Source organism: Hylobates moloch, unplaced genomic scaffold (assembly GCF_009828535.3).
Source record: "Hylobates moloch isolate HMO894 unplaced genomic scaffold, HMol_V3 SCAFFOLD_1, whole genome shotgun sequence".
NCBI classification, from domain to species: domain Eukaryota; kingdom Metazoa; phylum Chordata; class Mammalia; order Primates; family Hylobatidae; genus Hylobates; species Hylobates moloch.
Genome location: NW_026652276.1, coordinates 199,124,785 through 199,151,317, shown reverse-complemented (window position 1 = coordinate 199,151,317; position 26,533 = coordinate 199,124,785). Strand labels below are relative to the sequence as shown.

The 26,533-nt window shown below is 34.7% G+C and overlaps 1 long non-coding RNA gene across 1 annotated transcript in view; it reads right to left on the bottom strand.

The window, feature by feature from the left end:
- LOC131382906 (uncharacterized) overlaps positions 1 to 18,327 on the bottom strand; it is a 78,302-nt gene extending 59,975 nt beyond the window's left edge. The window contains exons 1-2 of the long non-coding RNA XR_009212549.1: positions 18,262 to 18,327; positions 11,677 to 11,729 (exon numbers count right to left, since the gene is read on the bottom strand). This is a non-coding gene — a long non-coding RNA (uncharacterized LOC131382906). The remainder of the gene's footprint in view (positions 1 to 11,676; positions 11,730 to 18,261) is intronic.
- Positions 18,328 to 26,533: the final 8,206 nt, after the last annotated feature.

Sequence of the window (26,533 nt, the reverse complement as noted above, 5' to 3'; positions counted from 1 at the left end):
TATCAAGTACTCTCTCAGACCACATTGAAATAAAACTGGAAATCAATTCCAAAAGGAATCTTCAAAACCATGCAAATATATGGAAATTAAATAACCTGCCCCTGAATGACCATTTGGTCAACAATGAAATCAAGACGGAAATTTAAAAATTCTTTGAACTGAATGACAATAGTGAAAAACCTATCTAAACCTGTGGAATACAGCAAAGGCGGTGCTAAGAGGAAAGTTCATAGCAGTAAATACCTACATCAAAAAGTCTGAGGGAGCACATATAGACCATCTAACGTCATAACTCAAGGAACTAGAGAAACAAGAACAAAGCAAACCCAAACCTAGCAGAAGAAAGGAAATAACCAAGATTGGAGCAGAACTAAATAAAATTGAAACCAAAAAGAAAATACAAAAGATAAATGAAACAAAAAGCTTTTTGTTCTTTGAAAAGATAAATAAAATTGATAGACCAATAGCAAGATTAACCAAGAAAAGAAGAGAAAATCCAAATAAGCTCAATTACAAATGAAACGGGAGATATTACAACTGACACCACAGAAATATAAAAGATTATTCAAGGCTACTATGCCTCCGCCCAAAAGCTACTTAAGCTGATAAGCAAATTCAGCAAAGTTTTAGGATACAAGATCAATGCGCAAAATTTGTTAGTATTCCTATACACCAGCAACAGATAAGCAGAAAGACAAATCATGAACGAACTCCCATTCACAACTGCTACAAAGAGAATAAAATACCTAGTAATAGAGCTAACAAAAAAGTGAAAGACCTCTTCAAGAAGAACTAGAAATCACTGCTCAAAACATTCAAAGAAGACAGACACAATCAAATGGAAAAACATTCCATGCTCATGGATAAGAAGAATCAATATCGTGAAAATGGCCATACTGCCCAAAGTAATTTATAGATTCAATGTTATTACCATTAAACTACCATTGACATTCTTCTGAACTAGAAAAAAAGTATTTTAAAATTCATATAGAACTAAAAAAGAGCTCATATAGCCAAGAGAATCCAAAGCAAAAAGAACAAAGCTGCAGGCATCACACTACCTGACTTCACATTATACTACAAGGCTACAGTAACCAAAGCAGCATGGTATCAGTACAAAAACACACTGACCAATGGAACAGAATAGAGAACCCAAAAATAAGAGCACACAGCTGCAAACATCTGATCTCCGACAAACCTGACAAAAACAAGCAATGGGAAAAGGATTTCCTATTTAATAAATGGTGTTGGGAAAACTGGCTAGCCATATGCAGAAAATTGAAACTGGACCCCTTCCTTACACCTTATACAAAAATTAACTCAAGATTGATTAAAGACTTATATGTAAAACCCAAAATTATAAAAACCCTAGAAGAAAACCTAGGCAATACCATGCAGGACATAGGCATGGGCAAAGACTTCATGACGAAAACGCCAAAAGCTATGGCAAAAAAAGTTAAAATTGACAAATGGAATCTAACTAAACTAAAGAGTTTCTGCATCTCAAAAGAAATTAATTATCATCAGAGTGAACAGACAACTTACAAAATGGAAGAAAACTTTTGCAACCTATCCATCTAAAAAAGGTCTAATATCCAGAGTCTACAAGAAACTTAAACAAATTTACAAGAAAAAAATCATTAAAAAGTGGGCAAAGGACATGAACAGACACTTCTCAAGAGAAGACATTCACACGGCCAATAATCATATGGAAAACAGCTCACCATCACTTATCATCAGAGAAATGTAAATCAAAACCACAATGAGATACCATCTCATACCAGTCAGAATGGTGATTAGTAAAAAATCAAGAAACAACAAACGCTGGCAAGGTTGTGTAGAAAAAGGTACACTTTTGCACTGTCGGTGGGAATATAAATTAGTTCAACCATTGTGGAAGATGGAGTGGTGATTCATCAAAGATCTAGAAGCAGAAATATATTTGACCCAGCAATCCCATTACTGGGTATATACCCAAAGGAACATAAATCATTCTATTATAAAGATATGTGTACATGTATGTTCATTGCAGCACTCTTCACAATAGCAAAGACATGAAATCAACCCAAATGTCCATCAGTGATAGACCAGATAAAGAAAATGTGGTAAGTATACACCATCAATACTATGCATTCATAAAAAGGAATGAGATCATGTCCTTTGCAGGGACATGAGTGGAGCTGGAGGCCATTATCCTTAGCAAACTAGCACAGGAATGGAAAACCAAACACTAAATGTTCTCACTTATAAGTGGGAGCTGAACAATGAGAATACATGGATACGTGGTAGGAAACAACACACACTGGGGCCTGTTAGGGGCTGCAGGGGAAGGGAGAACATTAGGAAGAATATCTAATGGAGGCTGGGCTTAATATCTAGGTGATGGGTTGATCTGTGCAGCAAACCACCATGGCACACATTTACCTAGGTAACAAAACTGCATATCCTGCACCTGTACCCTGGAAATTAAAATAAAAGTTGAAGCAAAGTAAATAAATAAATACATAGTTAAACTCCAGATTAGAAGAATTTATTTGCAAAATGAAAATATGACAAAGGGCTAATATATAGGATATATAAAGAATTCTCATAGCACAATAATGAAAGTAAACACATAAAAAGATAAAATATATAAATAGCTCACAAAAGAAAACATATAAATGGCCAATAAGCAGATGAAAAAGTGATCACTACCATTAGTCATCAGGGAAATACAAGTAGAACCACTATTGGAAGCCTCTACAAGAACAAACCTCTACACGAAAAAAAACACAAGAATGGCTAAAATTAAAAATATAGACAATACTAACTGATGGTGAGGATGTGGAACAACTGAAATTTTCATAGATGGTTGGTAGGAGTATAAAAAGGTAAAAACACACAGTTTCTTATTTAAAAATCAAAACAGGCTTGAACAGATACGATCATAGCAGTTTATTCATTATACCTGAAAGCTAGAAACTTCTTAGATCTTAATCGGAGAACAGATAAAATGTGGTAGATTCTACAGTGCAATACTATTCAACAAGACAAAGAAAATAAGTATTAACACATACAACATTGATGAATCTCAAAGCAGTATGCGGAGTGAAAGTAGCTTTACCCAAAAGAGTAAATACCACATGATTCAATTTATATAAAATCCCAGAAAAGGCAAAACTACTCCAGCCAGAAAAAAAAAAAAAAAAAAAAAAAAAAAATTTGGTGTAGAAGGGGGATTGAATGGGAAAGCAAATGAAGGAGTCCTTCTGAGCAAAGTTCTGTATCTTGACAGAGTTTTGAGTTACAGTTACATATATTTGTGCATACTCATCTCATAGTATACTTAAGATTTAGACATTTCATTTTATATAAATCTCACCTTAAAATATATAAATGTAAATACAAAAGTCTAGTTAATATGTGCTCTTAAATATTTGAGAGAAATTATTTGAGAGGAAATACTGATGTTTGCAACTTACTTTGAAATGCATTAATAGAAAGGAGTGATGAGTGGATACAGGGCTGTATAGATGGGTAAGTATGTGATAATGCAATATATAGAATAGAAAAGCCTAGGTAGAGGGTAAATATAAATTCTTTCAAATTTTCTTAATGTTTGAAATTTTTTTTCAAAAATAATGAGATAAAAAAGGCACTTACAGAAAATGTGATTTTTACATGATTTTAAAATGTTTCAGTATGACATTTTAAAGGTGATGGGGATTTGGTCATAAATTTAGAAGAACTTAGGTTTAAGTACCAACTCAACTACCTTCCATCTGTAATTTTATATGCAAGTTACTTTGCCTTCCTCAGCTGTGGTTTTCTATTCTATAAAATGAAGATACTAACACTTGAGCAACAGAGCTGTAAAGACATTTACCTAGGAGAGAATACTAGCCCTTTGGTAACTACAGATTCCCCATCATTCCTCAGTGTTTCTTATAAAATGCCATTCCAGGGAATGCCATGCCCATGGGAAAGATTTTTGTTGTGAGTTAGAATATTTGACCTTGTGGACGTCTAATAATCTTTTTCAGCTCTAGGATTTCATGTTTGGACATGTCAGTGAGTCCTAAGTGAATTTCTTACATTTTTATATAGGGTCTCTACATTTATTTTTCTTAAGATTTGGGGGTTCCATTGTATATAAATATTACCTTAAAATAAATATGAAACTCTAGTTAACAATATGCAAGCTTTAAGTATTCGAATATAAGCACTACTTACCAGGACATTATTGAATTTAATGTTATATACCAATTCCACTTCCTAATGATATGAAATGCTGCACACTGATTTAAAAATCTACAGTGAAATTGCAGCAGCCCCAAAAGAACGAAGTAAATATACTTATTAATCTTATACTTAATTTATAAACTTTCTTCTCAAGGCTATTTAAGCTATCAAAGGCACTTTGAAGAAAATATCATTGATAGAATGGAGGAAGCTTAAGCTCTGGAAAATAAATCCACTTATAAATCTCCACAACAAGAAAAAAACTCTAAGATTTATTGGCTAGTAAAAGGAAAAAAATGCGATCAGGTCCAAAATGAATGTTTACATATATATATGTATAGTTTTTTTCATTCACTATAAAAACTTGACTCTGACACAGAAATGATTGCTCAAAACCCCTTTGAATGAGCTTACATGAGAAATACTCACTTCAGGCTTCATCATCATGGCTACCATCAATTATAGCTCATTACACTGACTCTAAGGAGAAGAGAGCCTGGCTTGGAACACCAACGCAACTAGGAAACACTGTGAAGATTTGGCATGCAGAACACAGACGTAATTTTTGCTGCTTTCTATCAGAAGAGGTTTTATAGCAAAAAGTAATGTAATCGATGTACTTAACACAGTTGTAAAAAAGGTTTAAATTTGAGTTTGCTTGTTTCTGGAATGAAGCCTTTTGGGAAATAACGAAGTACTCATTTATTGTATGCCTTTTAGAAATTTCTTAAGAATGAATAGTTTCTATTAGCAAATTAAACGTGTTGGATATAAAGTTTATGATCTTTGAACACAGGAAAATTCTGTTTGGACACATCTTTTAAAATATTACCTTTTGAGGAAATCTGATTTCCCTGTACCTAAAACAAACTACTTCAAAATGCTGACATTTTGAATTTTACTACAATGTTACATTTTGTGTGTATGTGTGCTGAAAAACCAATGCAACTTTTCCATTTCTCCAGCCTTATTCTTTAAGCTAAGCTCCTCTAATTCATTTGAATTTCTGTTCTTATATGTAATAGAACATTTATAGATGAACATATTCAAATAGAATATATCTACAAATGAGCTACATTTGTAGCATTTCTGCTTAATGTGAAGGTTGCCCTCTTAAGAGAGCCTCCCCCAACATTTGTATCTGTAGAGCTAAGAGAAATTGCTATAACACAAAACATCACCGATGCATTTTTACGATGCTGAATGGCTCCTCACAGAAACAAGAAAAAGAAAATTCAGAATATGAAACTTTTAATATGTGTTGTACATATTAAGAATGTATGAAAAAGAAATTTTACTAAGAGTTATCATATCAAGTTCTTCCAGAAAGGTGGTTCTCAACCAGAGGTGATGTTGTGCCCCAAGCAAACATTTGGCACAATCTAGAGACATTTTTGGTTGTCATGACAAGGGGAAAGGGATGCTTACGGGCGTATAGTGGGTAGAGAATAAGAATGCTGCTAGACATCCTACAACGCACAGGACAGTTTCCCAAAACAAAAAATTATCCATCCTGAAGTGCCAATAAGGTTGCAGTTGAGAAACTGTGTTCTAGAAGCAGAAAATAAGTCAAATTACAAAGCCTATTTAATACATAAAATATCAACAATAAAACAATTGATAAGAGTGGTAATATACATAACAACCTACACATTAAAACTGTGGTGACAGAGACAGCAATAAACCTTCCCGGCTTCACTTTAATTTTTAGGCTTCCCAGGCTAACACAACAGGGGGTTGAGTCATGTACATAGAAGATGTTAGTATACCTTCCTCGTAAGGAAGACAGAAAGTCCTCTGTGTGGCAGACTGCTTCCTCTGGTTCCATCACCACCACCAGCACTACAACACTGTTTCAGCAAAAATTTCCCAGGCAATAAGGTGAGAAGTAGTAGAACAGCTGAGAATCAGTCATACAGTTGTAACCTACACTTCTCTGCTAACTCAGGCTCCATTGCTGGATTGACAGACCATTTTCCCTTTATCTTTGCAAACTACCATTTGTTGGAGCAGTCTCTTTAACCATTATATTGAATTCCGTTGGTGAACAGAGATCAAAGACTTTTTTCCTGGGCTTCATGACCTCTATGTAAATGAGGAGATGCAAATGGATATTTGAGTTTGAGGCACCACCCAAGCCCACTTACTAGAAGCATCTAGTCCCCATTATAAATCTTCACACCAGAAGCCACTGAGCCACATCACGGTAAGTTCTGATTTAAAAAACCTCTCCAAGTATTGTTAAATGTCCATGCCTTACAAGTAAGGCTCGAACTGGTGCCTAAAGTAGAAAAATTCGTAGTAGAAATAACCGTCACACAGGCTATCTTAATAAGCTTATTGTTGCTAGAGTTTGCTGGTTATTCACATATTGTCCACTACCATGCCCCAGATACATTTTCAGCCTTTCTCTGTACCCTTTCTCTATTCTTCCAAGAGTCTGAACCCTACAGACTCCATCTTGCCAACTGGCTTCCATTTGTATTCAGCCAGGGGGAGGTGGCAATGATCAGAGGGTAAGGGGAGAACGATGTCTGTGTATTCCTCGCTCTCTATCTAAGATGTGTTTTCTGACAGTGCTTTTATCCCTCTGTTACAGCGGTTCCTGTCCTGCACCCCTTGTCCAAGGACTCCAGCTGTCATTGGACTACTAATGGCATCTCAATATTGCTAGTCTCTAAATTATTCAACTTCCTTGCCAGTTTCCTTAATCCTGACATGTCTCTAAATTCTGTCTTCCTTTATGTCTCGTGTTATCTAAGTTTGATAGTTTCTTTCTGGAACTCTAATTGTTATAATGAATACTCTATATGTTACATATATTTACATGTGTTTTAACCACTCTATTCATGTAATAACTTAGTTTCTTCAAGCTGCAATAATAGGTGAAATTCTCCATAAACAGCACCTATCAGAAGAGGACCAGTCAGGGAGGCAACTCACCGCCAGCCACCACCAAATATATTACAGTAGCTACAATTCAATAGTTAAAGGATTAACTTCCATATTATCAAGATTAATAGGGGACATGAATAACAAGATCTCTTATGACTTTCTACAATATAAAACATTCACTAACACCAACAAAATTAAACTAATCTCAGCACTAGATCATTTTGCATGAACAATCATTTCTACTGATGATGTGTCTGTCAGATCACTGTGTTATTTTTAATATATAGTAGGACAGGAAATTTATTAGACAGTTTACAGTGCCGACAAGTTATGCTGATCTCAGCAGTGTTGCCAAGCAAAAAGAAATATTATATGAGGGCAGCATTTGTTCTATACAAAAAAAATCTAAGCATATTTCTCCCTTATTTAAATTTGTTCATGGAAACCATTTTCTACAGATAAGTGAACAGTAAAAGTGTTTGCAACGTGCTACTTTATTCGTATCCAGAGCAGACAAAATGAGAACTATGTTTTCATAAATAAAAAGCAACAGACCATGTTATTGCCCTCCTCTTTGAGTCCTCTACCCATGAGTGTATATGCTGTGGGGGAAGGTTCTGCTTCACACTGGACAATGGAACTCAATATTGATGAAATTTGCTGATGGTCAGTTTTTGGATAAAATGTTTCAGCACAGAACACAAAGGCCATGTTTCCTCTAAATACAGCAGGTTTAATTTGATTTGGCTAGTTAATAATAAATATAATGATTGCAAAAGTAAATCAACTAAGAAAAATACCACAGTACAAGGAACTTATGTACTACGTAATTTCCAACCATATTCTCCCTGGTGAAGAGTTTAGTTAAAATCTTAGTGCACCAGAAGAGTTGCCAAACACCTTTGGTATGGAATTCAAATTTAAAATAATTTAGCATAGCTTGCTTATATAAAAAATATCTGGATACATTATTAAATCACTTGTAAATGCTTTGATAATTAACAGACAGTATAAACTTAGAGGTAAAAGGAAAAAAAGTTGTTGAGGCATGATTAAGGCACCTAACATTTATCCGTATTCCCTGCATAAGTCAAATTCATAGTAAATTCTGAAAGACTGTTTGAATAAGTGATTGTTACTTCCGTTGATATAGGAATATTTTCCCTTATGTGCTAATTAGATGCAAATCTTAGGCAAAACATTTTCCTCACTACCTAGACTTGGCATACACAAATATATTTAAAAGATACCAGTCATCAAGTGGAAATACAGCTGGTGTCCTCCCTACTCTCTATTACAATGCACTGCATTTATGTAAAATAAATAACTCTTTATTAAATGGATTTGGCTACAGTAAATCCTTGAAGAGGCTAAAAGGAAAAGCTAAAATAAAATATATGCATTGATGTGTACTTCAGAATTAATAAATATCATTTGACCCAGCCATACCATTACTGGGTATATACCCAAAGGACTATAAATCATGCTGCTATAAAGACACATGCACACATATGTTTATTGCGGCACTGTTCACAATAGTAAAGACTTGGAACCAACCCAAATGTCCAACAATGATAGACTGGATTAAGAAAATGTGGCACATATACACCATGGAATACTATGCAGCCGTAAAAAATGATGAGTTCATGTCCTTTGTAGGGACATGGATGAAACTGGAAATCATCATTCTCAGTAAACTGTCACAAGGACAAAAAATCAAACACTGCATGTTCTCACTCACAGGTGGGAATTGAACAATGAGAACACATGGACACAAGAAGGGGAACATCACACTCTGGGGACTGTTGTGGGGTGGGGGGAGGGGGGAGGGATAGCATTAGGAGATACACCTAATGCTAAATGACGAGTTAATGGGTGCAGCACACCAACATGGCACATGGATACATATGTAACAAATCTGCACATTGTGCACATGTACCCTAAAACTTAAAGTACAATAATATAAATAAATAAATAAATAAATAAATAAATAAATAAAACCATTTTGTGGCTGGGCGTGGTGGCTCACACCTGTAATCCCAGAACTTTGGGAGGCTGAGGCAGGCGGATCATGAGGTCAGGAGATCGAGATCATCCTGGCTAACATAGTGAAACCCCATCTCTACTAAAAATACAAAAAATTAGCCAAGCATGGTGGCAGGCAACTGTAGTCTCAGCTACTCGGGAGCTGAGGCAGGAGAATGGTGTGAACCCAGGAGGCAGAGCTTGCAGTGAGCTGAGATCGTGCCAGTGCACTCCAGCCTGGGCGACAGAGCGAGACTCCATCTCAAAAAAAAAAAAAAAAAAAAAAAATTGGTAATCTAGATGTAGAGTTTAAGAATTTATTTTTAGAGCTGGAAAGGCTAACTTCAGTCATTACTCATTGAGCATCTACTATGTAGTCAGATTACATATTAATTTGATAGTGCTAGACACTCTTAGGGACACAAAAATATAAAGCATTACCATTCAAAAAGCTGTCCTTACAGAGATAAGATATGCTCTCATAAAGTTATTAAATATTTGACAGTATATGACTATGATATGATAGTACATTGCTGTAAGATGATGTTGTCTTAGTTTAGGTTTTCAACCATGCATTCAAATTCTTGACTTAATATTTTTTTTGAGATATAGAAAATTTTATTGTGGTAATTCAGAGTACCTTGATTAGGCATGGAGATAATAAACAAATTAAGGATATAATTGGAGGAAGTGCCACCTTTACATGATGGCTCTGCAAAGATTATATGCAAATAATTATCCTTCATTTGTAGGCTGATAAAATAATCAAGATTACAAATATGATCCTAAAACTGTTTTAGAAAATTACTACTATAACAACAACAAAAATCATCCTATTTACAAACAATAATAAAAATTCCTATTACTCCTAGTACCACCATTTGTTGAGCACTTATTTTGGGCCACTCATTGCATCCATCAGGCAATATATACTTTATTTCATTTAATCCTCACTTCAGTACTATGATTTAAGAGATACTATCCTCATTATACAAATGTGGAGCAGTCCCTCTGTTCTTTTTTGTGGAACCACATCTCCTCTATTGTTTATCCGTATGGCTCAGGTAGGGAATTAGTATTATTAGCAACAACACAACACACAAACACACACACTTCCCAGAGTACCAAAGCCCTTCCAACATTGCTCATCTCTCCTGAAGTCTGTCTTTACTTTCTCTCTAGTGAACATAAACCCTCTTCGTAACTGCTTCTGTTTTTCCAAACTCCCACCTTGAAGATTTTATAGTAATATTTTGATCAAACAGGTAATACCTTTACATAAAGAACATTTCGGCCAGGCACGGTGGCTCACGTCTGTAATCTCAGCACTTTGGGGAGGCCAAGACAGGCAGATCACCTGAGGTCAGGAGTTTGAGACCAGCCTGATAAACATGGCAAAACGCCGTCTCTACTAAAAATACAAAAATTAGCCAGGAGTGGTGGCCCCTGCCTGTAATCCCATCTACTCAGGAGGCTGAGGCAGGAGAATTGCTTGAACCCGGGAGGTGGAGGTTGTAGTGAGCCAAGATTGTGCCACTGCACTCCAGCCTAAGCATGTGCCACTGCACTCCAATCTAAGCAACAGAGTGAGACTCTGAGAAAGAAAGAGAGAGAGAGAAAGAAATAAAGAAAGAAGGAAAGAAAGAAAGAAAGAAAGAAAGAAAGAAAGAAAGAAAGAAAGAAAGAAAGAAAGAAAGAGAAAGAAAGAAAGAAAACAAGTAAGGGAGGAAGGGAGGGAGGGAGGGAGGGGAGGAAGAGGAGGAAGGAAGGAAGGAAGGAAGGAAGGAAGGAAGGAAGGGCATTTCTACTCTGTCTACTCTGAACACTAACTTTCTAAGTTAAAAAAAGATGTCTTTTTCTGTTTTTAAAAATTTCCTATAGCTTACAACTGCCAGCTATGCCAGCTAGGTATTACTCAAATTTTATATTTATTACTCTTTTAACAATAGCTTGAATTTATATATTGATTTCATTTTTAAATTTTTATTTTCTAATGAACAACAAAAAATAAATAAGGCCCCATTACAGAATGGCTTACAAATGTAATATTTAACCTTAAATTAATTCTCACAACAGATTATGTCAATAAAACTGAGCCTCAGATAGGTTTGAAAACTTAACCATAGCTTTAGAGTTCAAAAATGGCAGGGGATGAATCCAAATCCATTTTTTAAAGAGAAAACCTGTTTCTACCACTCGTTTGTTCAGAGTTCGGGCTTTTATCCTATTTAGCTAGGGAGATGAAGCCTGAGAGCCAGACCCAGGTAGTTACCGCAAAGCAGGCAGGTGGCTTTCGCCATAGGGTTGTGTGCTGGCAGGCCCCATAAAAGGATGAGAACAAAATATAAAGATATTCAGAGCCAGTATAACCTAATGGTTCTTAGGAAAGAATAAACTCAACAGCTTTGAATATGTATGAGAGTTTATAGTCTTACAGCTAGGAAAAATAACACAAAAGGCTCCAGACTTTTCTTTTTTTAAAACTGATATAGAGGTATTCAATACCTGAAAACAACAGGAAATGATTAGTCTCACCTTGGGTTGCTGGTTCCTCAGGCTTAGAATAGTCCCCAAGAATAAGCTCCAAACTGTGAAAGGGAGGGAAACAAGAAAACATTTGGTGCCTGAGGTATAAAACAGTAGTCAAAGTTGACAGAGTCAAGAAGGTTGGTATTTCCAAATAATGTAACTTTTATTAGAAAATGAAGTTATGTATCATTCATATACTGAATACTTAGATTTTTCTACACAGCTGAATAATGTGAAAGAAAATTAGAAAAATTAACATTTGACATGCATTAGAATTCACTAAATTTTAGTTAAAACTTCCAGTACAGATTTGAGAGTAAAAGTGTATTCTTATACAATGTATAAATTATAACATATTCAAAAAGATATAATATTACATTATGAAATCTATGGCATATTTTCATATTTTCCCTCAAAACTAGCAAAATTCCCAGTGTTAATTTTAGAAAAAAAGTGTATTCTTTTAATTAATCAATACTTACAAATATAAACCATGATGAGTACTATGTAAACTAAATTTTAAATTAATTTGAAAAATACAACTGTATTTCCTGGTATGAGCATGAATTATCAATTTGTGAAACTCAGATGCCACCTATTGTTTGGAAAAATAAATACAACTTTTTTGAGTTCTATTTTTGCTAACTGTAAGTCAGCAAAATGGACTATGCCTCTGGTGTCAGGTCTAAGAGCTCTTGCTTAGCCCAAGCCTAAAGATTTTCTCTATGATTTTTTTTTTTAAAGTTTTACATTTTTATGCTTTATATTTAATTCCTGGATCCATTTCTAGTTTATTTGCATACAAAGTGAGACTTAGGTCAAAGTTCATTTTTTGGCCTATGGATGTGTGATAGCTCCAGCTCTCTTTGTTTGTAATCTGTCCTCTATTGAATTGCTTTACTGTCTTCGTCAAAATTCAAGCATATTTGCATAGGTCTATTTCTGAGTTCTCTCTTCTGTTTCATTAATTTATATATCTATCCCTCCACGAATACTACTACACAGACTTGCTTACTAGAGCCATATAATGTCTTTGAATCAGGTAGAATGATTCCTTCCACTTTATTCTTTTTTCAAAATTGTTTTAGCTATTCTAGTTCTTTTGCCTTTCCATATAAATTTTAGAATAATCTTGTGTGTATCTACAAAATATCTTGCTGGGATATTGATGAGATTGCATTAAACCTACATATCTACTTGAAAAGAATTGTCATCTTCACCATGCTGAGTCTTCCAATCTACAAACGTATTATGTCTCTCCATTTATTGACATCTTGTATTTCTCTCATAAGCATTTTGTAGTTTTCAGCATATAAGTCCTGTAAATGTTTTCATTTACAACTATGTAATAGAAGTGTTTTCTTTATGAAAAAGTATTTTTAATTTTGATGCCCACACGTTCATTGCTAGTATATAGAAATACAATTAATTTTGTATGTTTATCTTGTATCTTGTGACTTTGACGAACTCACTTATTAATTCTAGTAACTGGTTTTTGTTTGTTGGTTTAGGTTCCTTAGGATTTTGTATGTAGACAATTATGTCATCTACAAATCAGAACAATTTTATTTTTTTCTTCAGAATCTTTATGCCTTTTATTTTCTTTTCATGCCTTTATTATGCTGTCTAGAAATTATATGACCATGTTGACTAAGTGAAGCCATCTGAATCTGGAGTTCTCTTTGTGAAAAATATTTATCTACATTTCTTTAGTATGTAGAAGTCTATTTAGTTTATATGTTTCTTCACATGTAGCATAAGAAACTTCAAACAATATACTTCCATATATTTTCTTTCCTGCATTGTCCTTTATTTTTATGCATGTTACATCTCTATATTTACATGTTATAAATTTTTAAAAGGTAAACTTCTTACTCTCACATTTCCCATTTCTACAATCCTTTCTATTTATTTATTTATTTTTAATTAATTAATTTTTTTTTTTTTGAGACAGAGTTTCACTCTTGTTGCCCAGGCCAGAGTGCAATGGCACAATCTTGGCTCACTGCAACCTCCACCTTCCACCTTCCAGGTTCAAGCAATTCTCCTGCCTCAGCCTCCCAAGTAGCTGGGATTACAGGCATGGACCACAACGCCCGGCTAATTTTGTATTTATAGTAGAGATGGAGTTTCTCCATGTTGGTCAGGCTGGTCTGGAACTCCCAACCTCAGGTGATTCGCCCACCTCCACCTCCCAAAGTGCTGGGATTACAGACATGAGCCACCGCACCTGGCCTCTACAATCCTTTCTTTGTTCATATCTAACTTTCCATCTTTTGTTATACTCCTGTCTAAAGAACTTCTTTTAACATTTCATGTCTGCTGGAAAGGAGTTATTTCTGCTTTTTGCTGTGTAAAAAAGACTTTTACCTTCCTTTTTTAGGGATATTTTCACTAGGTATATAATTCTAGGGTTTACTTTTTTTCTTTCAATCTGTATTATTAAGATGATGCCCTCTATTTGTCTTCTGGATTGCATAGTTTCTAAAAAGAACGCTGTTGTAATTTCTTCCGTGGTTACTCTCTAAGTTAACTTTCTTTTTTCTTAGGCTGCCTTCTACTACACATATAAACCAAGTTGAAAAAATATTTTTGATCTCTAAATTTTCACAAAAGTCAAGTATTCTTAATTATAACCATTCATAAATAGTTTTGATATTCCTGTCATTTCTGATACACAAATCCATTTGAAGTAAATAATTTACCACAAAAAATGTACATAAATATGATATTCACAAAGGTGATGAATTTGTTTTACCTCTCTAAAGAAAATATGCCATTATTTTTAATATTTCTCTGTGTGAGAACATAAAGAATCACTGTACTTCCTGCCTGTTTTCTAAGATATTTATTTAAATGTCAAACAAGTTGCTTTAAAGTGATAGAAATGGATTCCTTTGGTGGAATTAAGCTTTATTTTCTCACTGACTATACCTCTAAAATTAAGGAAGAACAAATACATTTATTCTTCTGATACATACTGTTGATATTACACATACGAAGCTCAGGATAGTGTGTAAGTCAAGATAGATTGTATTTTGCTGTGGCCAAAGAAACTTCAGTGGCTTAAAACAACAAAGATTTATTTATGTCCATGCTAGATGTCCACTGCAGGTTGACTGAAGCTCTGCTCTGTGTCATCTACACTTCAAGATCCTGGTCAGAGTAAGTGATCATACCAAACTTCACATCAAGGACATGGCAAGACATTTCTAAAACATACTTCATTCTACTACAGTTAGACATACTACATGTAGACAAAAACTCAAATTTTCAAGTCTGGGTCTTCTCACAGGTATTTAATATGGATTGGTCAATTTTGTGAGGTATAGTATGTTTTTATATGTAATCATTGACAGTATTACTGTTAAAAGCCTCTTTCACTTGTAGCGTCTGAGATTTGAGAACAATGTAAACAAGACTGAGACAGATTCAGTTAATAGAATATCACAACGTATTTTTTTATCTTATTCTATCTATCAGCACTTAGGGAGCTTCTATGCCTGACTCAAAGGAGGAAATGTTCACAAAATTTGAAAAGTAAATGTGTATCTATACTATATACCAGCTGCAATTTCCTTATAATTCTATGCCTTCTATTACCATAAAAATTCAGGCCCTTTAATGTATAGATAGAATCACTATTAAGAGAGAGGCCAAAGGAAAGTGTTGCTATTTTCCTTTTCTGGTGTATTACCCAAACTGTTGTTTTTTTCTCAGGAATTCTTGATATCCCATTATATATAGAAGCAATTAACTGATAAAATTCCAGTGGCCCACTTAACTCCCACCTTCCAAGTTCCTACTATACTTTGTCTTCCTTAAGATCATACTTTGATTATTTAATTATAATAATAGAAATATTATAATATTTATAATTATGTATTTATAAATTACATATGTATATATTTATATTTATAATTTATAAATTTATAATAATTTATACATATATTAAATATGTGTGTAATTTATATATATTTATAAATTATATATAATTTATAAATTATAAATCGATATTTATAAATATATAATTTTATATATATTTATAAATATTTATAAAAAATTATAATAATAGAAATATTCTATTCAGGGCATCAGAAGACCAACATTTCCCATAAGGCTTCAGGGCTTCTGCTGGCATTTGGATTCTTCAACAATCCCAATAGTCTTGAGTCCCAGAGTAGGTGTGGTTCACTTGACTATGAAGGCTTTCAGTGCACAGCCAAGTCTTTTGAATAAAGTTGGATGATCCTTCTAGCAAGTGTGTACGTATGTGACTAAAAGAAGGGTAGGGTACAGATATCTAAACCTGAAGCAGAAATCAGAAATCCATCGTGACATTCTATTACATCTTAAATTTATCTTACTTAAATAGAAAGGAGAAGCTCCTTACTAACTTTTAAGAAACATAAAAATACACAAGGATGATTCATAAGACACATGTTCCCCTTCCTTATTCTCTCTGAATGGTCAATCTCCAGAAAGCAGGAAAGAATTCTTACAGTATCATACTTGTAAATAATAGATAATCACTGTAGTCTATTAATCTCATGTGCTTCTAATAAGAAGAAAAATTACACTAGATGTGGGTGGCTCAGTTGCATTTTCTCCAGAATCTCCATTATGTATACATTCTTCTCAAAATCCAGCATTAATTCCTCAAATATTTTAGTTACATCGACTACACAGATTTTTACACATATAATTTTTACCTTTTTTTTAATTTATGCCTGAATTATCAGGGACATAATCAACATTAAACAAACAAAAAGGAATGCAAACTGTCTCCAGATACACTTCTTGTTGACAATTGAGCAGGTTATTTCAAGGATAAAGACAGACCTATTTTAATGTGGAGATTGGATCAGTAATCAAAAGCATCTCAACAAAGAAAAGCCCAGAGCCAGATGGCTTCACTAGTGAATTCTACTAAACATTTAAACAAGAGTTAATGTCAGCCTTTCTCAAACTCTTCCCCAAAATGAAGACAAAGGAGCACTTGCAAACTCATTAAGCCAGCATTCCCTGATATCAAAGACAAACAACACAAGAAAAGAAAACTACAGGTCAACATGTCTGATTAACGTAGAGGCAAAAATTCTCCACAAAATACTAGTAAATTTAATTCAGCAGCACATTAAAAGATCGTATATCATATCAAGTGGGATTTATTTCTAGGATGCAAGGGTGGTTCCATATCCAAAAATCAATCAGTATAACCATGCCCATTAACAGAACTAAGAGTAAAACTGCCATGACCCTCATAATAGATACAGAAGAAAGCTTTTGACAAAATTCAACACCATTTCATGATGAAAACTCTCAACAAACTAGAAATATAAGGAAATTAGCTAAATATAATAAAGGCCGTATTTGAAAAGCCTGTAGCTTACATCATTCTCACTGGTGAAAAACTGAAAGCTATTCCTGTAAGATCAGGATCAAGGAAAGGATTCCCACTTTCAGCACTCTTACTCAATCAAGTACTGAAGTCCTTGACAGAGGAATTATACAATAAGAAAGAAAGAAAAGTCATCCAAATCAGAAAGGAGAAAGTAAAATTGTCTGTTTGCAGATGACATTATCTTCTAAATAGAAAACTCTAAAGACTGCAAAGAAACTTTGAATTAATAAACAAATTCAGTGAAGTTGCAGGATATGAAATCAATATACAAAAAACAACTACACTTCTATATACCAACAACCAGCTACCTGAAAAATAAATTAGGAAAACAATTCCATTTATAACACTAAAAAGAATAAACTTAGCTAGGGAGGTGAAGGGCTTATTAAAAGCTATAAAACACTGATAAACTCAAAGTTTTATATGTCAGAGTCCTGGCACAGGGTGGTGGGCTGTCTGCTCAGGGTCTCAAATCAAGGTGTCCACAAGCTGCTTTCTCAGCTATTTTCTCAGCTATTTCTCAGAGTTCTCTTCCAAGCTCATATAGGTGCAGAAAAAAATTCAATAATTTGTATCTGCAGGGTTGAGGTCCCCATTTTCTTGCTAGCTATTGCTCATGGGATGCTCTCAGTTCCTAGAAACTACTCTCAGATCTCACCACATGGCCCCCTTCATACTCAAAGCCAGCAAGAGAGTTTCCCTCACCTCAGATCTTTCTTACACTTGCATCTCTGACTTCTGTGTCTGACCTCCGGGCCTAGATTTAAAGGGCCCACGTGATTAGGTCAGGCCCAAACAGGTTAATCTCCCTTTTGCCATTTAAGTAACATAATTACAGGAGTGGCACTTCAGCATATTCACAATTTCCAAACACACTCAAAAGAAGAATATATAATGGCATAGGTCACATGGGGTCATTTTACAATTCTGCCTATCACACAAGTCATGGGGAACCATAAAAGCTAAAGCATAATTTCTCAAAGAAGGTAAGAGATTTTCAATGTGTTATCTATCCAGTTAGCTAAAAAATCTTATAGACCGTAAGATGTTGTTTATCTTAGTACTGCCATGCATAATACATGCCTGACATGTAACAGAAACTCAGTATTTGTTGAATGGAACACTTGACCTCCCTTTGTGAATACAGACTTCTAAAGCATGCATTGATTAAACTTACTCTCCAGTACCTTCAATTGCCTTAATTGTTCAAGGCAATCAGGTGTCCTAGATTCCACTTGAAGTTCCCTGCTAGTTGAATACACCAGCAAAATCCCAAAGGAAATAGTTCCTAGTAAAAGCATCATAGCTTCACTCACTATGTCCATGAATTATGAAAACCCTGAATATGAAAAAATGCAAAAGTAGCAAATCAATCAACACACATTCACATGTAGTCTAGATGCATAAATTGGTCATGTAACATAGACATTCTTTGGTAATATGTTAACAAGTCCTCTGACTTCTAGCCATTCTTTTTGCTAACTCTACTAAATAAAATAATGAAGTATAAAAATTGTAAATGCTCCAACCACTGAAAGACATGTATAGTTCACTAAACATTTTATTCATTCATTCAACAAATATTCCATTCAATAAATATTTAATTTTAATAGATGTCTACTAGGTGCTAAGAAATGTAGTAGATACGGGAGAGGATACAAGTTCATTCAAAATAACAATTCTTTTATTAGTAAATCAGAACTGATTTATAAATCCCTGTATACTAAAATAGCTTAAAACTTGAAAACTTGGAAAAAAGGTTTTCTCCCTACAAGATATTGTGAAAAGATCAAATTGGAAACTTTATTTTGTAAAACTGAGCAGCATTTAGATTGTCCACTAGATGGCAAATAGTTACACAGGGAAATACCGAATAGAACAAATACTTCATAGAATTATAGATATTGTGATAAAGAAAAGGCAGAGTTTTTTAACAAATGAAGCAAATGCCAAATAAAATATTCTAAAAGCACCTTAAATCTTAATCTTATCCAGAATAAAATCCTTCGATATTCCTATTACCTTATCATTGCTTATGAATCAAAAACATGGCCAAAAAGAGAAAAAAGACAAGAAATGAAACATTATATAAAGGAAATATTTCTTAACTATAGGGATTAAATAAAAGGTGCACAATTATTTTTCAGTCAAATAGGTGTAAATAAGATAAAAATGTGCCATAAGCAACTCTGTGAGTAAAACAGTCTAGATTATAAAAGACTGTAATCACTTATTAATAATAACTATGTCTAGAAGAGAAATAATCATATGAAGAGGATCTATTCAAATATGTGATAGTTCAGTGAAGGATAAATATATTATTGGGGGTGGAGCTGATTGCTATAAGAAATCACTGAAAAAATCTGTTGAACCAAAGTTAAATCAACTACAAAGTACGTCATATGCAATAAATGCATATGAATGTGTATTTGTAGTCTTCATATTTTAAGTATTAATGAAGGTAATTAAGAAAAAACAGGAAACAGGAAAGGATAGGCCAGGCATTTTATACTATCGTCCCAAAAGGAAATCAAATGGCTAATAAACATGAAGATGTTCCCCCACCACAAGTATCCAACTGGTAGACTCTGAAGATTGCTAATACCCAGTACTGCCAGATGAGAAGAGAGGCACAGGCAAGGTTGATGGGTAAGTCAAATTTATTGTCTTAATAAGTATATAAATTGATCCCAAGTTTATATTTTCTAATGCATCAAAAGAAAATGACAAAATAAATGCAGTAAAGAACAGCAAAGAATCAGCAGAATCAAGATAGGATACTGGCCAGCAAGCAGGAGGGCAAGAAACTTATTTATCATATTTAGCATTAGGAGATCATCTCACCCTAGAAGTCCAAGGCATCCTCTATGATTGAACACAAATGGCTTCTAAACTTTTGCTAATATTTAAATAAATCTGTGATGTACATCAGTGTATATAAATATTTGCCTTATTTTCTAGTCATTTTCCTAGAATATATTCCAAGATGTGGAATGGCCAGGTCCACTGACAATGATATCCTTTTAACAGTACAGTTGCTGATTTACAGTAGTCTTGAGTTATCCATTACAAAAGAGTTCATCTTTCCAAAAATGGATTCTTCCACAAAAATGTCCTTAGAATTATTTTTGAAATGTTATATTAAAATATTAAAAGTTATCATGTTCAAAAATATAGTGAGTTCTGAGGCAAACAGTGTTGCTAGCTTCTTAGGCAAGCTTTTCAGCAAGAGTTTATGTGTTTACTGATTAGATACACTAATGTGGGGAAAATATCTGACTCAGGTTATAAGAGATCCTCTGACCTCTATGTCCACTGCTCCCACATACTGCCTGCCACAATGAACGATCCATATGTGACTTTCAAATGAATAGAACTGACAGCTGTTTTTTGTTAACAATGGTTATAGTCTCATTACAAAAAAAAGGATTATTGTGCATCTTATATGGATCCAGTTGTTTCCATTTAATCTCTTTATTTTTATAGCAGCATAGCCCTATAATACCGCTAATTAAGGTACCAAGTTGGAGTGAACATTGTTTTCATCCTGTGAAATGTCTATGTTTCAAAATATTTCATGTATGTGAGGATGGGGGAGTAAAATCTCAGCCAGATTTTTGAGCCCCTAAGTCTTTTCTCAATAACATTTTAGAATTTTAGGCATTTTTAGAAGATATAGTCTCTTTTTTAGTGTAAGTTTTATTTAAGTCCACATTAAAAATACACTGGCATGGTCTAAAGTTTAAACAATTCAGCAAGCTGAGAGCCAAATCATGAATGAACTCCCATTCACAATCGCTCCCAAAAGAATAAAATACCTGGGAATATAGCTAACAAGGGAAGTGAACGACCTCTACAAAGAGAATTACAAACCACTGCTCAAAGAAATCAAGGATGACACAAACAAATGGAAAAACATTCCATGCTCATGGATAGGAAGAATCAACATCATGAACATGGCCATACTGCCCAAAGTAATTTATAGATTCAAGGCTATTCCCATTAAACTACCATTGGCATTCTTCACAGAATTGGAAAAAACTATTTTAAAATGTATATGGAATCAAAAAAGAGCCCAAATAGCCAAGGCAATCCTAGGCAAAAAGAATGAAGCTGGAGGCATCACACTACCTGACTTTATACTAATAACTGAAACAGCATGGTACTGGTACAAAAACAGACACATTGACCAATGGAACAGAATAGAGAACCCAGAAATAATACCACACACCTACAACTATCTGATCTTTGACAAACCTGACAAAAAGCAATGAGGAAAAGATTCCCTATTTAATAAATGGTGCTGGGATAACTGGCTAGCCATATGCAGAAAATTGAAACTGGACCCCTTCCTTACATCATATACAAAAATCAACTCAAGATGGATTAAAGACTTAAATGCAAAACCCAAAACTATAAAAACCATAGAAGAAAACCTAGGCAATACCATTTAGGACATAGGCATGGACAAAAATTTCATGACGAAGATGCCAAAAGTAATTGCAACCAAAGCAAAAACTGACAAATGGGATCTAATTAAACTAAAGACTTCTGCACAGCACCTCCCCCCAACCAAAAAAAAAAAAAAAACTTATCAACAGAGTAAACAGACGATTTACAGAACAGGAGAAAATTTTTGCAAACCATGTATCTGACAAAAACCCAATATCTAGCATTTATAAAGAACTTAAACAATTTTATAAGAGAAAAAAAAACAACCACATTAAAAAGTAGGCAAAGGACATGAATAGATACTTCTCAAAAGAAGATATACATGCAGCCAACAATCAAATGAAAAAAGCTCAATCAAAACCACAGTGAGATACCATCTCACACCAGTCAGAATGATTATTATTAAAAAGTCAAAAAATAACAGATGCTGACAAGGTTGTGGAGAAAAAGGAATTCTTTTACACTGTTGCTAAGAGTATAAATTACTTCAACCATTGTGGGAGACAGTGTGGTGACTCCTCAAAGACCTAAAGACAGAAATGCTATTCAACCCCACAATCCCATTGCTGGGTATATACCCAAAGGAATATAAATCATTCTACTATAAAGACACATGCATGCATATGTTCATTGCAGTGCTATTCACAATAGCAGACATGGAATCAATCCAAATGCCCATCAATGATAGACTGGATAAAGAAAATGTGGTATATATATACACCATGGAATACTATGTAGCCATAAAAAAGAACGAGATCATGTCCTTTGCAGTGACATGGATGGAGCTGGAGGCCATAATCTTTAGCAAACTAACCCAGGAACAGAAAACCAAATACTGCATGCCCTCACTTATAAGCAAGAGCTAAATTATGAGAACACATGGACACATAGAGGGGAACAACACACAATGGGGCCTATTAGATGACGGATAATGGGAGGGAGAGGATCAGGAAAAATAACTAATGTGTACTAGGCTTTAAGAAATCCCTCAGGAAAAAAATCCCTCAGAAAAATAAAACAGAAGCCAGAATTGCTAAATATATTCTCTAGAATGTCCAGTCTTCCACCAAAAAAAAAAAATTAGACATGCAACTCTGAGAAAATTTGAGCATCAAATTAAGTTACACAATCCATTGAAATAGGAAACTACGAATTCAAGTTCATATAAAGGAATGGAAAGTGTAATGAGGATCAGGATCTTTACATTGTTTCAAAATACCTCTCCACAAGATACATATTATTACAAATAGAAAAAAAAAAAAGAGCAACTTTACATTGCAGAAGCCTGGCTGACAATACCACCTTAATCCAGTGATCAAAGTAAACTGCAAATTGAAATGGTGTGGCACAAGAGAGGATATAACAACACTTCTGAGATAATTGTACCAAACACACATAACATGGATCCAATCATAAAGAATTACCAAACTCAAAATCAGAACATCCTATCAAACAACTGGCTTATAATTCCTAAAGTGTCAAGGTCATAAAAATGAATGAAATACCAAATATTTATTGAAAAATTAAGGAGAATCAAGAGACATGATAGAGGCAATATTTGATTATTTTGCTATAAAAACCATTATTGGATCATTTGGGAAAATATGAATGAAATCTGAGAAGTATATGTTAGTATTGTATCAATATTAATCATTCCCCAATTTAGATGGTTATATTATGATTATGCAGAAGAATGTTCTTGTTCGAGGAAAATACACACAAAAGTCTTAGGGGTGATACAACATAAGGTCAGCTACTCACACAATGGTTCAGAAAAAAAAAATTGTACTGAGAAGACAATTTTTCTCTAAGTTTCACATTGTTTCAAAATTTAAAATAAAATCACTAAGTAATCTCCAATCCACTCCACTGCACCTGTGGGTAGCAGAATAATGGCTTGTCAAAGATAGCCATATCCTAACGCCCAGAACCTGGAATATGTTATTTTAAAAGGCAAAAATGATGTAAAGATGTGATTAGATTAAGAGTTTCAAGATGGGAGGCAGGCTATCACGAATTTTCCAAGTGGACTGAATGTAATCACAAGCATCTTTATAAGTGAAAGGAGGAGGCAGGAAAGTCAGAGAAGGAGATTTGAGGACAGAAGCAGAGGTCAGAGTGATATAATTGCTGGGAATCAGGAGCCAAGGATTGTGGGCAGCATTTAGATGCTAGAAAAGGCAAGGAAACAAACTCTCCCCCAGAGCCTCCAGAAAGGAACACATCCTGCCAACATCTTGTGGTTACCCCCCTAGATCCACTTTTTACTTCTGACCTCCAAAACTGTAAGATAATCCATTTGTGTTGTTTCAAGTCAATGCATTTGTGGTAGTTTGTTACAGCAACAATAGCAAACTAATAGAACTCCTTAGGAAAGAAATGTCAGGTATTTCTTTTAAAGCAGAAAAGTGATTATGTAAATGTATGATTCATTAAATCTCAGTAAGGCTGCAGAATAAAAGCACCATCTATTTAACACATGAAATGGTTTCCCTTGCAGCTGGTAAAAGAATCTTTTGTAGGGAGAGGCTTTATTTCCAGAGAATGAAAGTGGGTAAGCAGATCACAAGCGAGATGCACACTGTTGATCTGACAAGCTGACCCCATGATTTCTGTTATCAGTCATCTTTTTGCTGGGGACAATAAACAATCTCACAGTGTCAGTGGTTTAAACTCCAAACATTTATTTCTTTCTTTTGAGTACTGGCTATGGCTCTGCTGAGCCTGGCAGGGTTCCTCTTATCAGCTGGGCTTAATTCAGACATGCCCCATGTGTGTCTCATTGGGAGACCAAGGCTGGAGAAGTAGCTGCTATCTAACATGCTCTCCTTGGGGAGGATGGCAAGAGTGCAAGAAGGTGATGGGCTTCTGATAAGAAAAAAAAAGGCAACGTGTCACTTCCACTTACCTTTGAAAAATTAGAAAAATGTGCCCTTTCTTTGACAGACTTGTGTCAAAGCACATGGTTTAGTCAGCATCACTCCCTCCACGAGGGTGCTCTAAATCTGCACGACTTTATGCCATAACTATAAGTTGGTTAGGGCAAGAGATCATTCATGAAGAAATGTATTCCTCCCAGCTGTCCACATGAGTGAGAAAAGTAGTCTACTTATATGGTTGCTTAAAGGAAGTGTACATGTTTACCTAAAGTTGGGTATGTATTAAATAGTTGTTTTCTGTTGTTAAACTTCTTAAAGGAAAAGTAAATTTGTTCTGTTTTAGATATTACCAGGCACACTAAAAAGTAATTCACAATTTGACAATATTCTAAGAATTGAAATACTTGAGCGAATTCACAAAATTGTTCCTAGAGATTTAACAGTAATGGAGAAGCAGAGCTGGCAAAATCAGATCAAATATCTGTGCACTACATCTGCACTACAGCATACCATTTTAGAGTACACATTTTCCCCGAAGAGTAGTCAACACAAATTCTATTATAAAATATACAAAGTTCTTCATCCCACCTAATTTATTTTTTTTCTTTTTTATGTCAAGGTCAGGCTGGAGTACAGTGGCAAAATCACAACTGACTGAGGCCTCAACCCCCTAGGCTCAAGCAATCCTCCCACTTCAGCAGGAGTCTCCTAAGTATGTGAGACTACCAGCATGTGCCACCATACTTGGCTAATTTTTAAATTTTTTGTAGAGATGGGATGTCGTTATGTTGCCCAAGCTGGTCTCAAACTCCTGGGCTCCAGTGATCCTCCCACCTCAGCCACTCAAAGTGTTGGGATTACAGGTGTGAGCCAACGTGCCAAGCCTAATTTCTTATTAGATGTACTATGTCAAAATTCCACCTACCCTTTAGAACCTGGTTAAAATCTCATGTACCTCACCAATGTTAACCTTGTGGTGACTTCCTCTCTCCTCTGATTCTTGGGTGTTTTGCTTCTGCCTCTGTTATGAACTTTTTATTATGATTGACTAAGTTTTGATTGGGAGATCTAGAGAAACCCTACTTATTCTACGAGCCCAGCCAAAAATTCCTTTTTAGCTGAAATCACCCGACCCTCCCTAATCTACACTAGGTAGTTTACCACTCCCTCCTTTTCTGCTAATGGCGAAGGTACACTACACATGTTCTAACTCTGCTTACATAAAGACTGGGAGTGGGGAAACTAAACATTTGTGAGCTCATTTAAGACAGAGTATATAAAAACATCTTTTTCATCTTTGGTCCCCGCATATAATATAGAATCTAGATCAGAGTTCTCAGCCGTGAAACTGTTGACATTTGGGGCCAGACAATTACTTGTTGTGGGGACTGTCCCATGCATGATAGGATATTTAGCAGTATTGATTCTCAGTCTTGACAATCAAAAATCTCAGCAGACATTGCCAAATATCCCCTGGGGTCAAAATTGCTCCCAGTTAAGAATCACTGATTGAAACCATAGCAGAAATTAAATGTTTGTTGACGTGAAGTTAGGAATTGTCTGGTTTTTTTTCCCTTCCATTTTAGCTCTTCAATATCACCTAGCACTAGAAATAAGTGAAACAAACATACTTAAATAAAAGAGTGGTTTAAACAAGTTTCAAATTCAAAGAAAATCTTCCTTCTGAGCCATTAAAAGTAGAGCTTACAAGGATGATATGCATTCATTCATGAGAGAAATGACATGACATATTGGTTTATGGTACAAATTCTGGCATGGGACTGGCTAGGTTCAAATCCAGAGAGCATGGGTTTATACACCAGCTCCCAGTGTTCTAGCTCAGTAACCTCAAGCAAGTCATTGAAACATGTTGCACCTCAATGTTCTCATCTTAAAATGAGGATACAAATACTTCCTACCTCAACAAGACTGTGCAAAGATCATGAGGTAAGATATGTAAAGTTACTGGAACAGGGCCTGACAAGTATCACTTATTATTCGGCAAATTGAATATCTACTATACACCAGGCATTTTACAAGTAGTAGGGAACAAAAAGTTCAAGCCCTCATGGAGCTTTAATTCCAAAATGCAAGAAGAGAGTAGTGCATTGTAAGTGACAGAATGACA